Source organism: Pelodiscus sinensis, chromosome 20 (genome assembly GCF_049634645.1).
Source record: "Pelodiscus sinensis isolate JC-2024 chromosome 20, ASM4963464v1, whole genome shotgun sequence".
Classification (NCBI taxonomy): Eukaryota; Metazoa; Chordata; order Testudines; family Trionychidae; genus Pelodiscus; species Pelodiscus sinensis.
The window spans coordinates 3,890,307-3,908,662 of NC_134730.1; the positions used below are offsets into that span (position 1 = coordinate 3,890,307).

At 38.3% G+C, this 18,356-nt stretch overlaps 1 protein-coding gene across 3 annotated transcripts in view; it reads right to left on the minus strand.

The window, feature by feature from the left end:
- The window catches only part of COX10 (cytochrome c oxidase assembly factor heme A:farnesyltransferase COX10), a 157,125-nt gene that overhangs the window by 79,268 nt on the left and 59,501 nt on the right, over positions 1 to 18,356 (minus strand). The gene's annotated exons all lie outside the window — the stretch shown is intronic.

Here is an 18,356-nt window from a genome sequence, read left to right on the forward strand (position 1 = left end):
AAGTGCATTAAATCCCTGTGTAAACCACTAATTCACAAGTAACATAGCCTGAGCTCTCTTAAGCTTAATTCACAGGTAAATTAAGCTTGACTTTCTACATAGACAAGCCGAGACACGCCAATTGGATAGCCCTTCAATGCAATGCAATGAAAGGGAATTACAACAGCCAGTAATACTGTTCATTTAGATGATAAAATTCACATGCAATCACAAAATAAAACTGGAATATACAGAAAAGCACATGGTTAAAAATACATCAGGCTTTGTATGTGCTATCAAAAAGCTTGTGCTATAGAGAAAGATAAACAATTTCATTTCATACACCTAGTAAACAGCCAGGCCTAGATGTTAATGATACTTTTGCCTTAGGAGCTGCCACAAAGTCCACTTATTTATTTAACATGATTGTGTTTTTTTTATTGAGTTTTAAGATTCCTATAACACAAGTCACTTAAACACTGCACATGCTACAAAAATTATTTGCAACACTACTGTGTTAGTCAATAAGTACTGGCTTTCTTGGTAGACGTCTAGTATTCTTACCATTTGAATAAATCTACAACCAAAGCTTTTATTGCCCAATTTAAGTAGAAGAACTGCTATATGTTCACAATTAAGAGAAAAAATATTGGGGAAAATAGACATTGGCATGTAGCTGTTGGAATGATACAAATGCAAATATCTCATGCTGTGCCCTCAGAAACATGAAAGGAAGAAACAAAAAAGTAACTAATTTGCAACTATAATCTTGTTGTTATGCACCCAACCACCACTGAAATGTAGATAGGTGCCTAAATCTCTTAGCCTCCTTTGGGAGTCCAGGACTATATGTGCATTTTGTACATTTTAAAAGCTACCAATGCTTAAATACATCCTCGGTATTTAAATACTTTTATAAATGCGAATAGGTTTAGAGGGCTGATTGTATAGCTTATAAATACTTCATCTACACAAGCATATACATTTATTGCATAAATATTTAGAGTTAGATGGTTTATTTTCCAAATCTGCACTGATCTTTTAGGAATATTTCTCCTGAACTTCCACATTTCCAGATGCTTTGCTCAGATAGACTTGATGGAGAACAGTAGTCTTTATTAGCAGACAAGCTGTTGACAACTCAGTCAAGCTTCTAAAAGCTGGCTGAGAGTGAATCTGGCACCAAGATCTGATAACTTTAGAGAGGAGAATCATGGTGGCCTACAAACACACAAAGTCATAAGGAAATCTAATCAAACCCTGAATCTTTCCAAGATGCTCTGAATTTCCTTCCAGAGAACTCAGACCAATCACAATGAAAAAAGTTGCCTCATGCAATCTCTCAGGATACCAACTCTAATCAGTTCCTTAACAGAGCGTGCCTTTTTCTAAAGAAGGAGAAATGTAATTTGCCCCAATTTACTGTCACTTAAAGGTAATCTGTAAAGGGCATTTTAAAAATCAATTATTTTTACTTCTTTAAAATATATGAAGGGATCCTGAATGTCTCATAGGCCCCAGTCTACCCTTAAAAGTTAGGTTGACATAACCACGGCACCTAAGAGCAATAGCAACGCTGACTTGCAGAATGGCTAAATTGATCTAAGATTTTTTGAGCCAACTTAGCTACAGCCACTTGGAGAGATGGGTAAACCCCTTCTGTTGCTGTAGGAAATGTCTATAGTATGGCACTACAGAGGCATAGATACAGCACCACAGCTGTGGCTTTATAGTTCCCATAGTACAGACATGCCCTGAGTTTGTTTTGTTATATTCTCCTCCACACCTGGTCCACCTCCTCCCCCAAGAAATCAGAAATATAAAGTCTGGTCTTTCCTAGTTTTTCTGGAAAAGTTTGGGTTTTTTAAATTATAGGATGTGTGTGTGCGGGGAGGAGGGAAGGGAATGATCTCAGAGATGTTTGCTGTCAGTATTCACATCTTCACTGAAAAAAAGCCAAGTAATCTGGATTTTTTAAGAAAGATACACTCTTTCCCAATTATGTATTGGGTACAGGAGTTAAATGGGTGTTAGCAAAACAAAAACTACCCCTCCTCAAGTTTAAACCAGTCTAACCAAAAATCCCTTTCCTTCTGAATTGATTACATTTCAATCTCGTCTCCTGGGAGCTCATGTTTTATTAGTTCCCTAGCCGTTATGCACTGAGGAAACTTGTCAAGAACCCCCATTACTAACAGTCTTTCAAAACAGCCGACAGTAGAAACATTGTACACTCCTGGGCAATGTTCCTGTGCCAGGGTATATGCACCTCATCCCAAAGCGGAGTTAGGGTGTGGTCCACAAGGGTGGACACAGCTACTTCCACTTTCCGAGTGTCAGTGACCTATGTCGGTCTGTCATCCCCAGGGCAGTACAACCTGACTGCTTAGAATCTATAGAGCAGCCGATGCTTGCAGGGGAACATGACCTAACGTCCAGAGTCTATAGGAAAGCCATTTGCTTTCAGGGAAGTGTGACCTAGTGGCTAGAGTCTGTAGAACAGTCTTTGGTTGCAGCACAGCTCAGACTAATGGCCATAGTCTGTAGAATAGCCCATGACTGCAGGGCACTGAAGCCTAATGGCCAGAGCCTATAAAGTAGACCTTGCTTGCAAGGTAGTGTTACGTAATGGACAGAGTCTATAGAGTAGTCCTTGATTGTAGGGCGGCATAGCCTAATAGTCAGTACTAAGAGGACTGTCGCTAAACAGATGCAGTGGGGTGGCAGCTCCGGTAGGGGGAGCTCAGGTCCAAATGTGGAAGAAAAAAATAACAGTAAACTTTAAACTGTTTTACAGCCTCAAGTAAAATGAAGCAAGCGCACAGAGGAAATTATTCTTCATTTCTGAAAGAACACTCAAATATAAGTATCTCTATGTATTAGTGTTACTCATGAAGAAATATCAATACGTATCGGAAAGAGTTAATGGAAATTATTTTTAATCAGAAAGCTATCAGCATTCAATGATGTCACAAAACACCACAGACCAAAACAGTTTATTTTAACTGAAAGTATTTGGAAGCTTGTCATTTGTCTCTGAACATCAAGGTATTCAGAAACATGTTAAAACTTCCTGTATGGTCAGTTTCATCCAAATTTGGTTTTCAAGAACTAAGTCAGCAGACAGGGCATTTATCAGTTGTAAGAAGAATGTACAAACCTAAGTTGTTGGTTTTTTTACTTATTTTTTCTAGTTAAGTAAGGGAATTCTCCTTCATTAAGGGTTCTGATATTTTTATTCCAAGAAGTTTAGATTATCACACTATAGCCAGACAACTACAAAGCATCCTTGATGTCTAGACCAATTGAAAAGATTAGCAGGTCTGTGGAAGTACTGACTGCACCAGACTTTTTTTTTCTTCCCAAACAGCTCCCAGAGCTTCAAGTATTAGGAGGCTCTTTATATTTATGTCATCCTCACTTATATAAATGATAATAAAGTCTTAGTGTGGGGAATACAAAGTTTTAGAAATCATTCCAATGCTGCAATAGCAACCCATCGGTCTGTGAAGAGAAATACAGATTTCAGCAGGGAGCAGAACTCATGGGAATATATCAGTTGTACTATACACTGGCACAGCACAATACCAATCATATTACGCCTCTCTGTAATATAGATAAAGTGGAATGAGCAATAAAATCAACAAAAAACAACTTTCATTCTGATTAGTGATAGCAGACTAATAGGTTACAATTGCAATTTTAAATTCAGTGGCACTATCAATCACTCAAATCTCTGTAGGTAGCTAATGCTGGCACTCTTCAAAGAAATAGCAGGGCTACCTTTAAAGGCTTTCCACACTTTGACATTTGCTAGAGTCCAAGGTTGTAAGTAAGTAAGGGTATGTCTACACTACCCTCCTAGTTCGAACTAGCGGGGTAATGTAGGCATACCGCACTTGCAAATGAAGCCCGGGATTTGAATTTCCCGGGCTTCATTTGCATAAGCGGGGAGCCGCCATTTTTAAAACCCCGCTGGTTCGAACCCCGTGCAGCACGGCTACACGGGGCACGAACTAGGTAGTTCGAACTACCGTTACTCCTCATTTCACGAGGAGTAACGGTAGTTCGAACTAGGAAGCCTAGTTCGAACTACCTAGTTCGTGCCCCGTGTAGCCGCGCTGAATGGGTTCGAACCAGCGGGGTTTTACAAATGGCGGCTCCCCGCTTATGCAAATGAAGCCCGGGAAATTCAAATCCCGGGCTTCATTTGCAAGTGCGGTATGCCTACATTACCCCGCTAGTTCGAACTAGCGGGGTAGTGTAGACATACCCTAATTGTGTTAATTTAAAAGAAGTGAGCACTTTTAATGTGGGCCAGAGCTCAACAAGGAAGGCGCTCCAATCTCACAGACTATTGTAAAATTAAGACTTGTTCCAGACAGGTCTATCAACTTAGTGTGGAGGGAGAAAGACAGATTTAAAACACTTGGAACAGCGCTGTGTCTACATAATGTAAATAAGCCACATTTAAATTCACGAAGGAGTATTTGTTAAGATTTTCACACAGGATGAGCATCTGTTCAAAGGAGTGACACTGTTTTACCATTCTGCTCAGAATGGGCAGTAGTAACTAGTGGTGTGCTTCAGGGGTTCTCTACTGGGACCAATGAAATTCAACATATTCATAAATGATCTGGAGAAAGGGGCAAACAACGAAGTGGCAAAATTTGCAGACACAAAACTGCTCAAGACAGTTTAATTGCAAGCAGATTGTGAAGAGCTTCAAAAGGATCTCACAAAACTAGATGAGTGGGCAACAAAATGGGAGATGAAATTCAATGTTTATAAATGCAAAACAATGCTATTGAAAAACATAATTATATATATAAAATGATGGGGACTAAGTCAGCTGTTACCGCTCAAGAGAGAGATCTCGGCATCCTGTTGGATAGTTCTCTGAATACATTCACTCAGTGTTCAGTGGCAGTCAAAAAACAAACTGAATGTTGGGAATCATTACGAAAGGGATAGAAAATAAGACAGAGAATATCTTATCGCCTCTGTATAAATCTATGGTATTCCCACATCTCAAACACTAAGATGTGTCGCCTCATCTCAAAAAAGATATCTTGGAATTGGAAAAAGTTCAGAAAAGGGCAACAAAAGCTATTAGCGGTATGGAATGGCTACCATAGAAGGAGAGATTGATAAGACTGGGACTTTTCAGCTTGGAAAAGAGATGAGTAAGAAGGGATATAAAATTATGATAGAGGTCTATACAATTATGACTGGTGTGAAGAAAGTGAATAAAAAAGAACTACGAGTCATCAAAGGAAACTAAAAGGTAGCAGGTTTAAAACAAATAAAAGAAAATACCATAGATAATCATTCATAAGCTGAATTTTTTTGGTAAAAAAGTGACACATCAAAGAGTGGGGATCAGCCTTAGGTGTTAGGTAGGCAGGAATGGTGTCCCTAGCCTCTGTGTGTCAGAAGGTGGGAATGGGCAACAGAGAATGCCACTTGCTATTACCTGTTCTGTTCATTTTCTCAGGGACACCTGGCATTGGCCACTGTCAGAAGATAAAACAAAAGGCTAAATGGACCTTTGGTTTGACACAGTATGGCTATTCTTATATTCTTACTCACAATATTAGTCTCTTCTTGGTAGTGCAGTCCAGTGTTCAAAATTCAGGAGTGTAAATCATGACTACAAGAAGTCTGGAGAAAAGGGGTCAGAAGGAAAGTTATTGAAGGGAGAAAAAAGGGTTGGGGGAAGTTATTGAGAAAAAAAGTCGCCTGACCCTTTAAGGGCAGCCATTTTGAATTCTGTTGTTCTCCGCAACACACCGGTGGGCAAGTCATATAATTTTTCCGTGTCTCTCTTTCCATTCCCAAACTTTATCTGTCTTTAAACTGTAAGTTCCTCAGGTCAGGAAGTGTGTCGTATGTGTTTGTACGATGTCTAGGGCCTTGATCTTGGCCTCAAACATGCCTAGGTGGAAAACCCAAAGTCCCAATACTGGTAGGGTTTTATGCATAAATAAAATGATAGCTGTTAATAGTGTAACCACCATCAGGCGGATTTGAACCTGGGACCTCTGAAGCTGCGTATAGGAGCTCTCCCCTCTGAGCTAAAAAGCTTGCTGGCTCCTAGCCCATGCTGTAGAGGTCTCTTGATCTTAACTGTTGCTGTGGTCTAGGTACCACTTGCCTTGCTCAGTAACCACTCTAGGTGTGTGGGTTACAATAGCACATTCAATTGTGGCAAAATATGCCAGTATTTCCCGTACTTTGCAAGTTTTTCATTTGATTTCTGCAAGTTCTTTTAAATGCCCATTACTGTGCAATCTTGGGAGATATTTCAAAGGGTACAAAAATGACTGAAAATTAGAAAAGCAGAAATACACAGATTCACTCAGGCATATCACAATGCATGAGGTAAGACATAAAAAGTTACCAGTAAGAATAGTGCTGGCTAGAATTATTCTTGGTTCCCTGCGTGCCATCCTCATAAAAAAATGGCGAATAACTGTATTTCCCTGGATATTTTCTATAAGGTTTATTATAAAATGCAGAATACACAGTGTTACAAATCTTTCACAAAGGAACGTGTGCAAGCAGTAAAGCTCAGAAAACTGAAACTAAACAAATTCTAAATGGTAGAAGTGGTTGGAGGCATCAACTTTGAACCCTCCCATAAGGCAAGAAAAAAATATATATATATAAAAAACCCTACATATTAACATATCTATTTTGTCAGACACAAACCATAGACACTTATTTGTATGTTCCCATTATTGTAGTGTGTGAGGCAAGCAGAAACAACCATGCCAATAATTAAAAAGCAACTTGCCCCCAACAACCCAGCCAGAGGCAACACCAATTAAATATTCATTAGTATAAAATACACTAATATTACTAACAGACGGCATTTTTAGTGTAGAACTCTATTTGTACAGATAAAATTAGCAAAAAATTCCTCTCAAACAATTAAACAAATTGAGCATGTAAAACCTCAGAAAGGAAGAATGAGGCTTCTGACAGTCTGAGGGAAATTTTGCAGTCTCGTCTCTGTTTTCATTGGCACAGACTGCAGATGGCAGAAGTAAACCTCCTCAAGGGAATTCTGAGTCAAGGAAGACCTTGCTACCTCATACTAAGGGGCTCTGTTGCTAGATAAAAGAGGTTCAAAATGCAACTGTAAAGGAGCCTTCTCCACGTGCGCGCCTCCAAGCAGCTAGGCATGGTACCGTGTTCCTTTTCTTGTCCCTGGTGCCGCTTGCAGGTTTTCAACAAACCTTGGTCAATCTTCAGGGGCATGGTTGTCTGGCCAACTCACAAAGTCCAAACGAAGCTCTTTTGGGATATTAAAGAATCCAATCAATAAACAGTCTAATTGGTTTCATAAGGGGTGTCAGCCTAGATTCTGGAGCCTTCCCCTTTCTTGGGTTTTATGACATTTTTACCTATGAGCGATAGAAGTATGGGCCTGTTCACTATTCTGGTTCCAACCACGGGACTGTACACAGCAGCTGCATACTGGTCACTTCATTACTTCACTGCTCTTTCTCTGTGCCTCTCCCTATTGGTTCCTTCATCTCCTGCCCCATCTCAGGGCCAATGCCCTCAATTTCTTCTCCCTCTGCAATTCCAGCTGTGTAAGTTCAGGTAGCCATGACTTCTGTCGACTATTCAGACTCCTGTGGTCAGAGAGAAGCAGCCTTCCTCATTTCTTTGGTCCCAGCAGGACCTGATCTACTAAGGCCAGGCCACTCCTTTTAGCTTGGCCAGCAGGGCCCTGATTAGCTGCTGCTAACCCCTCAAATCTTTGGAGGACCAGGGCTCTGTGGTTTCCAAATGGCTGCTTGAGAGAGCCCTTTCTATGCCAGCTTGGAGAACTTACCTTTGCTGCTTTTTCCTTCACAGCTTGCTGCTTCTTGGACAGTCTGTAGTAAGACCAAAAGGCCCCCAGAAGGGAGCTGCAAAGGCCAAATACATGTTGTTATAGCAAACAGAAGGCAGCATTGAATGTGTGTGTTTAAAAAACTGATTTCTTTAATATCGGAACAAAAATATACCCTGTGTGATTCTCATATAAGGCTAAATTGATTCCTCAATAACAGCCATAGTCAATTAAAAATATACAACTCCCATGCTGTAGAGGAACTGAAGAACTAATCTGGTTGACTAGGAAGCAAGACTTCAGTAGCTTTTCACAGGATTTCCTTGTGCTAATGCCAGAAACTTTTTTTTGGTGAATCTGACCCTAAAAAGCATAAGGGCAACTGTGACTTTTAAGTCGTAAGATAAAGCTTCTGAGACTAGTAAAGATTTCCTGAAAATAGTTTAAGAAGAAACTCAAGCATGGAAAACAAAACACAATTGTAAATAGTGGCACATATGTTATCCTGCCTGGTCCTTTTGGGCTGTCACTATCGCACTTCATAGATTTTTATAACCTTCCAGACATAATTTAGTTAATGGTTTGTGGGGAAAACTGTGCAGACTAATTGCTGATTCAAATAAGAGGTGCTTCAATAAAAAAAGTCCCTCCCTAGGACCACCACGTGAAAGCTTACTTTGCTTTAAAAATATACTTTGTATTCAAGCTCTTTGCATTAAGATATTTATCTCTAATATTTGTGAGAAATCAGATTATCCAATTACCAACACTTGGCCTCTTCGGTTCATCTTTTCCCAGCTATTTTTTAAGTCAATCGTTCAGACTCACCCCATTCCACTGAACATTTAAGGATCTTCATGAGCATAATAAAACTTGGCACACACATACCTCACCCACTTATCCCAGGGAAACTAACCAAAGATCAACCAGGTTATTTATGATAAAAGTTTAAGAATTAATATGCTGAAGAAAACAGCCTAGTGATTCGAGTATGACCTTTGAAATAACAAAGGTCTGAATTGCAGCAGAGCCTACCTAACTTTTTTCCTTCCAAGATAGAGAAATTGAGTTCCATGAGGTCTATTGTGAATGGATCTTTTGGAGAAAATATTAAGAACCTTCCTGCTCTGAAACACTAGAGCCACAGTTTTCTGCTACGCAGACTGCTATACAATGTGTTCGCCTGCCGACCACAAGTGGTGGCTGAAGTCATGCGTTTTGGATTTTGCTAGTATGAAAGGCTTATGCCGGTGTGTTTATATGTGCACATAAAACACACACACACAGTCTTATACACACACACTATCCATGCATATGCCTCACACAAACACACGTAAATATTATTATTTCAGACAATATGGATGAATTCCAGTGTTTGTGTTTTGTGGCCTTTTTCATCTCTAAGTACAGTTTGCAAGTTTCTCCTGCCAATGCTTTCACATCTTGAAGAATAAAAGAATTTTTACACATTGAAATAGTGAAACAAGCCCTTCCTTCATGAGCTCAGTTTTGCAAAGGCAGTCTCATGTTATTTATGTTAGTTGCTATTTTAAAGTTGATCTTTGTCTTCTCTCTCTAAGGAATCAAGATACACAAAATGTGAAAATCACCAAACCGTTCATGCTAAATATTAATGATATTTTAAGGAGATTGCATGTATTTTAATGTGTAGGAGCATTATCGTTTATACTTCAAAATGCATGATAAACCAAAGTGGTTTATTCTAACAACAGTGGACAGGTATAAAAAACTCAGGCATAAACATTATAAAAATTATTCCAAATATCCTTACGAAAAGGAATTATTGCTGTTTTACAGATGAAGAAACTGAAGCACAGAGATGAAGTGATTTGTTCCAAAGAGGGAATCCATTTCAGAGCTGAGATTAGAAACCAAGAGCACATGAGATCTAGCCCTATACTGGATCCACTATATCTCTGATCTGAATGTTAAATTATATAAACCGATAGAGAGCATACTGTTCTATTTCAACTGCAGGATTTTCTACCTACAAGAACTGCCATAATACACAAAAAGGAACTTGAAATACCTAGCAAGTGCCATGGCTACACAAAATTATGCTACTCTGTGTGGTAATGTACGAGTAGGACTGAGTAGCATCTCTGTATTGTGCCTTCACTTGTGATGGTACTTAACCACGTGTTTATCTTCAGCATGTATTTAAGACTGACTAAGGGTACGTCTAGACTACATGCCTGAGGCATACCTGGGTTGTCGACAACTCCCTTTGATGTCGGCAGGGGAGCGTCCAGACTATCGCGCTGAGCCGACAAACAGCTGATCAGCTGTTTGTCGGCTCAACGCGGCAGCCATATAAATTTAAATGAAGCGGCGATTATTTAAATCGCCGCTTCATTTTACTCTGTCGGGTAGCCTAATCTACATGCCAGAGGCATGTAGTCTAGACGTACCCTGAATTAGGTGTGTGTTTAAACGTTTGTCCAAATCCAGTTAGGACTCAATTTATCTGACAAAGTCTGAGTACACAGCAGAGAGAAGGACCTTCTATACCTCTCACTATAGAAAAAATATCTACAAGGAGTCAAAAGTTGCTCATATATCACAATCCAGCCCCTACATTTGTTGAAGACAAACTCACCCCCAAAAATCTGTCTCCTCTTTTAGCATGGCATAGCAGGCACATTGCCTCACTCCCTGTACTGGGGTTCTGCAGTGAAAGTATAGAGTCCTTTCTTCAGTGTGCTCAGGCACAGAGGGCCAAAGCAATGAGAACAGAATAAAATATGGACTTTTTCTGAAATGGAAGGAAGATGTCAAAGAACAAAGGACCCGTGTAGTATGATAAACCCAACTGTCAGATATTTCTTTCGGGGCATCTTTCTTTAATACACCTTTATAACCAAACGAGGAAGAATGCCTAAGGTTATTATCGGGGCAGAAGTATTGTGTGGCTCATTTGAGCACATCCTAAATTATTCTGAGACTATTTCAGATTTGTCCACAAGAGCAGGAGACCCTTCCCTATTTCAGGAGGACATTACTACAGAGCAAGTAAAGCCCAAGAAATTATTTAGGAAAGGACAGTCACAAAGAGAACTTAATGGAAAGTCAGTCTGAAAGCCACTCATTACTGACTCATATTTAGATTCTGATCCAGAACACAAACTGGTGTAAATCAACATGAGTTCAGTGGAGCCACACATATTTAAATAAGCTGAGGATCTGGTCCTGAATCCAAGGAAAACAATCTTGGTCTTTCTAACCAACCTGTTTACAAATGCTGATCATTATAAATACAAAATGGACTCACAAGTATTACCCACACACAGCCTCATTTTATGCCTTTTGATATAGATAGATGTATCATCGACTTGCTCACCAATGACCTTCAGATACATTAAAGTTGCTGCTCAGTACAAAATATGTATCTTTATAAAATAATGCAACTCAGTACCAAACTTTTCAGTTAACAAATCCTAGTGAGCTATTCTTCAGAGAGTAACAGATTTCACATTTATTATGCTAATGTTACTTCTAGTAAATGACATCTGAAACAATATTTTTCATACTTACAACATCTGAAGCACTCTCTCTGAATCACTACAAAAGAGTATGTGCTAGAGTCCACAATGGGTAGAAAAACAATAATTAAAGCGCAAGACTAAAAAATAAAAACCAGTACGTACTAAGGGATTTCTGAGTAAAAGAATCATATACTAGACAAAAATAAAAGGATATACCATATGGTGAGTCATAAAATTGGCAAACCTAGTAAGGTTCAAATACTGCTATGCTACACATCTGGGCAAAACGGGGGGGAAAAAATCATTAAGCAATCTGAGAACCCCAAACCAAGAAACTGTAAAATTCTGAACTGTAAAGCAAAGGAAACACACTAAATCCCTTAGGAGTTTAAGTATGTATTTCAACTGGGTTATCCCATCCCTCATAAGGACACAGAAACACACAAAAACCTAGAGAGACACAATATATCCACTGTGAGCTTGTAGGCAGAAAGCCAACTGGCTTCAATACCCAACAGCCCTGGCACCTGTTGGTTTTATCATCTGCAAATGCCTTACCTCTTTGTGGCACACAGTGAAGCAGTGCTAAAAGTGCCCATATACCACCACAATCCACAAGATGTGGATATATACTTTATCTAATGGAATGGATGATGATCATGGGTATATATTATTCTTGTGCAGCACATAGGTAGGTAAATACTAGGGATGTTAAATATCGGTTAATTGAATAGTCAATTAATTTCATTAATTCTTTTTGGTTACTTAACTATTCTATAGTCCCTGGGGGTGGGCCAGCAGCCAGATGGGAGCTGGTCCACAAGGGGAGCCAATTTAAAAACTAGCTTCCCTCGTGGACTGGCTGCCTGTTGACACGTGCTGCTGCCTCTGATACAGAGGCAGCAGCGTGGAGCAGCAGCAACCTGTGTCCAGATGTAAGGGGGGGGGGAAGGGTCTGAGCTCCCGGAACTGAGTCAGGCTGCCTGTCCGCCTGGTTCCTAATACACTTTAAATGCAGATGGGGTAGGTTCCCGACCTGGTATAAGCCAGGACTGAGACGGGCTGCGGGCTAGCCTGCTAAAAAATTTACTGACAGAGGGAGTGGGAAGGGAGGGAAATGCATGTAGTCTATAGCATTAATCTGTAAGCTTTTGCTTATCAGTTAACTGGTTAATGGACTACACTATTACATCCTTAGTAAATACCATAAATGTACAATCCAGGTTCTATCACTTTATTTAACCTACCATCACAGGGATAGCTCTCTTGTAAAAAGAGCATAGCACTAATGTTTTCCACCAAAGCTAAGAATGAGACATAACCAAAGACATTTATTTAGGGCCTAAGTTTACCATCCTTAGTCACATTACTTACAAAATAAGGCAATCCCATAAAAGACTGAGATCACTCACACAGTAAATTACTTTTCAGTGTGAATACAGGAGGCAGAGTAAAAATACATTTAAATGAATCAAAGTTCTGTCAGGGAGACTCTTCTTTCCACAGCTGTTTTTAGTCTGTCCAGAATGCCAGGTTCAGAACATCTACTTCCACTACCTCCTCTTCACCCACTGGTTATAAATCCTCCAAAATGTCTCTGTTAGGAAGTTTTGTGAAATTTATAAACTTTTATTGATCTCTGAAACTGCCTCAATAAAAAATAGATGCAGTTGTATAATCCAAAGCAACACTGATTTTAACCTAAATATAACCTTGAATACTATGATAACCTGAGCTGCAATATATATTTTTGATAAAATCGCTTATTGGTTATATGTTGGCACTGTTTCAGCGCCAGGCCAAGGCCCACCCTTTTTACCCAGGCTTTTATTGGTGTTTTGGAGGGAGGAGGTACCTCCTCTTGAGGTGTTTTAGTAGGTTTTATGTCCTCCGCCCCTTTTGGGATCTTGTATTTTACTTTATATATATATATATATATATATATATATATATATACTTATTAATTGTGGGGGTTTTTTTAATTGTAAGCCACCTCGAATATTTTAAATAGAGAGGTGGGGTAAAAATATTTTAAACAAACAAATAAATAAAATTGGTTGCTTTTTTGGTAGCATATAAAGTTTAATTTGTTATTGTTCAATGCCAACCAGCTGCTCGGTATTATAGCAAAGCAGGAAATGGGAGGAGAGGTCTCTATTTCAAAAAGATATAATACCATGCATGAAAGGACAGCGTGGACCGGGAAGAGGCAAAGGAATTTTGCAGATCATTTTCAAAAGGCTTCATGGAAAAAGTGTGTTGTGAGTAGGCATCTGAAGAAGCAGAGGGAGCCTGTTTGGTACATGTTTGCGATCAAGGTAGCTTCCTCAAACATATGGGACATAACGGGAAAAAACACAAGAGCAAGAGAAAGACATATGCAGGTAGATGGAGAGGGGATTGGGACAGATGAATGGAACAAGAGAATGAAATAAAAGCAGAGATGTGTTTGAATGTTCAGTATATAAGAATGAAAATATCTGACATTTTTTCCCCATGAGAATAGCCGATACTGTTCATGACCTCTAGCACAGCAAAAGCGGAGTCCGGAAAAGATCTCTGGACACACAGAAAGCCCGTCAGGAAGATCTTCATCTAGAGGGACAACATGGCAAGCTTCTGACAACTTTCAACAGCTGGACTTTTGGTCACCACTGCGAGCCGCTCATCCCACAGACTGCTGAGACTGCCCCAACTCTGCCGCCTGTCATTCTCAGTCCATATCAAATAAACAGAAGACAGAGCAGCCTTGGACCGTTTGCATGATGGACAGAGAAGAGCAGACCACAGGAGAAGCTGCTGAAAGGTCTGAAATTGCTGATGTGTCCCACCACATGCAGGACACTTGCTATACAGAATGGATAGAATACTGAGTATTTCTCTAGTATCCCAGTTGGACTATATAACATTTGCTGCACACTACTTTTTTATAAAAAGGCCAATTGAAATTCTATGATGCGATCTAAAAATAGCGACTATATTTTGAAACAGTACTTTGCATATTACCAACTTGCAGAACAATCTGAAAACCATATGCTGGCCAGTCTACCAAGAGAAAGCTTGTTGTATATATGCCGAACATGTTCAGAATAGATTGGCAAGAGATGTTTAATTTTCCAGAATGAATAGCTGAAGTTCTTAGCATCAAGCTTATGAACCAACACGGGTGAAGAAGGGCACAAGGAAGATGTCACTGATGCTTTGAAGTGAAACATACTTGCCCCCTTTATTAATTAAAAAGAAACATATTTATTTAAACAAACAATACCTGCCAGGAAGAAATAGAGATATTGCGGCCACAAATAAAAAGACAATTTACAACTAGAAAATATTATTCAAAGTAGTTATAAAATGAACAGCTTTCAAGCCTTTTTACCTGCACTATCTGTCTTGCTTAAAGTCTAGATGAACAGTATTTCCAATGCGAAAGTCTAACTTTTCCAGTGAAATTGACACTGATTCAAATTCAATGGTGGATTAAGTGAGAATTGAACGATCTGGGCCTTGACTTCTAAAATGGTCAACTTTGTACCTCTACTCCACCCTCCCAGAAATAAATGTGCTGGTTGCCTTGGCCCACATACTGCCTTAACCTGGTCACAGCCCAGCTCAAAATGGACTGAAACACTTATTCTTTCCTTTTCCCGTTGTTCCTAAGTAAAATTGGAGCAAAAAGTGGCAAAAAGGTATATATATATATATATATATTGCTAATTTTGAACAGAATTCCAGAGTTTTTGTTTTACAACTTAGAGTTTAGATGTAATTTGCATGTTATTGGAAGAACCATTTGAATAACTGCTATGTGCGTATCTTTTAGGATTTCTGACTATATATTATAGGAAAGAAGGTAAAAGGGAACAGACTAAAAGACTCAGTTTGATAAAGTATGTCTAGTTTACACACCGCGGAAGTCAGGGCAAGGCTGCGGAAACTGCGAAAAATCAATTTGTTTCAGTTTCCGTAAATGTGGAATCCAGGATGTGTGTATATACGTAATCTTATTTATCAAACTAAGCCCCCAAATGAAATTAAATCCACAAACACTATGAGGAAATTGACACTATCCCAGATACTAATACTAAAACTCATGAATGGTGTTTAAAGAAAACCACAAAGAAAGAAACATCAAAATCTAAACATGGGTCAAACAGAGAAATGTCAACAGGGTTTTTTAACAAATTTACTTTTTTGTTTTGTCTCGTTATAAAAAGTAATAATTATGATCCCAGTCTTGCAAACTCTTATTTGTGAGTGTCCTACCAGTGACTTCACTGGGACCACTGACCCAAGACAGGGTTTCCAAGATAGACCTATGTTGGTTTCATGCTACTGAAAAGTAAAGGAATGACAGATTCTGGTTTTTCAAAAAGCAAGAAACAAAGTTTTTAATATATTAAAGAATAATGAAAACAAAGAGGAGATGGTTATAGTTTATAATCTACCAAACCAGAAATTAAATACAATTGTGTCCAAATAATGTCATAAATGTGAGAGACTTTGGACTGCAACAAATTTCTTCTCTAATGTAGGGGGGAAGATAAGTATTGATCAGAAGCCTTAACTGTGAATTTCCCAGTGTATTTTTTTTTATTAAAATGAGTTAATGTGAGAAAAATATCTTGTATTTTGAAACACAATACACAAACAGTAATTTCAGACCCAATAATGATATATTTTTGATCTGTCAAATTCATAAAAAGGAATCTGACACTCTGCTTGCCTGGTTATTCAATACAATCTCATTTGTACGCAATTTGTTTTCATTAATTAACATCTAAAATGCTAAAGACTGTACAACTTTATTGATCTTAGGCTTTTTAAAAACCAGTAAGAGGGCTTGAGATGTCAGTGATATTCCCATATATAATCCAAAATTCAACTACATAGTTGATAAACCCTGGTTTCTCTCTCTTTTTCAGGGCTTTGTAAAATCAAAAATCAAAACAGCATGGGATCCTTAACAAGCATGGAACTTGTAGGTGCCTCTATCATATTTTATGATCATTTCCAAAACCTAAACAACGTAAGGGATTTTGCTGATATGAATGCTTCTAGCACATTTTCTATGTGTATAAATTAGGAGATACTAGCAGAACATCATATTAATAAAGTACTTTTCTCTTGATCAAATAATTTATGTTGTTTGACAAAGAATAGCATTTTGCCAATATATCCGTAAAGGCAGCAATAAAATACTGATATTTATGTATCTCCTTATCAAATTCCCAACCTATATTTGCCTCTTTATGTGTAAGAGGAGGGGATGGGGGATAAAATCTTATAAATGCCAAAATCTCATTAGATTTTCCTTGAGCATGTGATTGTTAATTTATTTCTAGAGAAATAATATTCTTGCATTCCACCAACTTTTGAGGGAGGAGGGTGTTGCTAATGTCTAGTATCCTTCATGCAGCGCATGAAAGGGTATGTCACAGGAAACAAAGATTTTAGGATAAATATGGAGTGCATGCCGTAAACCAAATCCCCTCCGGCATTCCCCCCAAAAACAATGAGCATGTGAAGATTGAAAGAAAAACTGACCATTTAAAAAAATGTAGTTGGAGGGTGTATTCTCAGGGTATCTGAGAACAAACAAAGGGTTATCTGATGGTTTCAGGAAAAGGAAAGTGTAGGAGGAGGAAATAATGTTAGTTACCCTGAATGTACATTCACCAATTGGAGGAGGGGAGATTGTGAAAGGAAATATTGCAGAACCATGAGCCCCAAAAGGACTGTAAATCTGCTGACCCTGGGGATTAAGTTAAAAACAAAAGCATTTCAACTCATTAAATAATAAAGAACAGTACTGAAGCTTTATTAGTAATAGAATGTGCAATCAGATGTTAGCCGAACATCCTACTGAGACTGATTTGTTACAAACATTTCAGCTGGTAAATAGGTTCCACTTGCTGAATAAATCTAGATTTAATGTATTAACTCTAAAAACCGAGATCCAAATTTAGGTTAAATTCTCTGCATCCGCAATGAATGCCACTGTTTGGGATTTTTGGCCAAACTCCTACAGATTGCTTGCTATTTTTAGAAGTCAGCAATAGTGCAAAGTTTTTCATTTATGTTATACTCATTAATTAGATTATTTTAGCAATTATTCCAAAGTAAATAGCAATTGATATGCTTATCAGATTAATTTATTCTCTTTACACTGTGGGAACATCACATAAAGAACAGATGATCCTTGTTAAACCAGACTACAATGTGTCTCCAATTGACACTGCGACTCAAGACTTTGAGAGACACAATATTAAAAAAAAATCTTCCAAGGCAAGATCATTTATTAAAATGAGCAGCAAGTAAAGGCTGCCATCAGGACACAGCATATGTGGTTTACAATACGGGAAGATTTTTAAAAAAATCTTGATTCTCTATGGGCCTGATTCAAGTTCAATTGAAGTTGGCAGAAAGAAGTGTCTATTGACTTCAATGGGATTTAGATCAAGCCCCACGATGTGAATAACCCCCCTAACACCTCTCTATTTCAGCTGTAAATCATGTTTTCTAATACCAGTGCAACCCAAAATCCTTGATACAATTAGCAGTTACAGAAATAAATAAATATAATACACAGGACAAAAGTATATTTATAACAGTGTAAAAGAAGAAACACGTTAAGCAGGTGAAGAAAAGGGGGACGAGTGAGATGCAAATTCATTTGAGTTTTTGAAAAAAAAAAGAGAGAGTTGATGAGGGGAAAAATATCAGAACTGAATTATCCTGTTAGCTAATGGAATAAACAGAGCCCTCAATAAATAGGAGACAATTTATGTAAAAAGCTTCAGCGTATATTAGGCATATACTTTAATATAATGACTACTGATTCTAATTATATAATGCTAATGAATTATGCACTATTCGTATAAAATTACATTGCCATATATGTTTGCAACAAATCGATGAAACGATCATCTAGAGCTACATGTTACTAGCCAGTTTATGCTTAGAAACAAATGAGGCTGTGATCCAGCTGAAAGGCTACACATCCTTCTATTTAAGAACAGGGC